Consider the following 266-nt stretch of genomic DNA (forward strand, 5'->3'; position numbering starts at 1 on the left):
TCTAAATAGACGTATCAGGTAATTGGTTCACCAGTTCCGTCTAAATAGACGCTTCAGGTAGTTATGTTACTAGTTCCGTCTAAATAGACGCACCAGGTATTTGGTTCACCAGTTCCGTCTAAATAAACGCTTCAGGTAGTTATGTTACTAGTTCCGTCTAAATAGATGCATCAGGTATTTGGTTCACCAGTTCCGTCTAAATAGACGCTTCAGATAGTTATTTCATTAGTTCCGTCTAATTAGACGCATCAGGTTTTTATTTGAGT

This window comes from Trachymyrmex cornetzi, unplaced genomic scaffold (genome assembly GCF_001594075.2).
Source record: "Trachymyrmex cornetzi isolate Tcor2-1 unplaced genomic scaffold, Tcor1.1 scaffold424, whole genome shotgun sequence".
Taxonomy (NCBI): domain Eukaryota; kingdom Metazoa; phylum Arthropoda; class Insecta; order Hymenoptera; family Formicidae; genus Trachymyrmex; species Trachymyrmex cornetzi.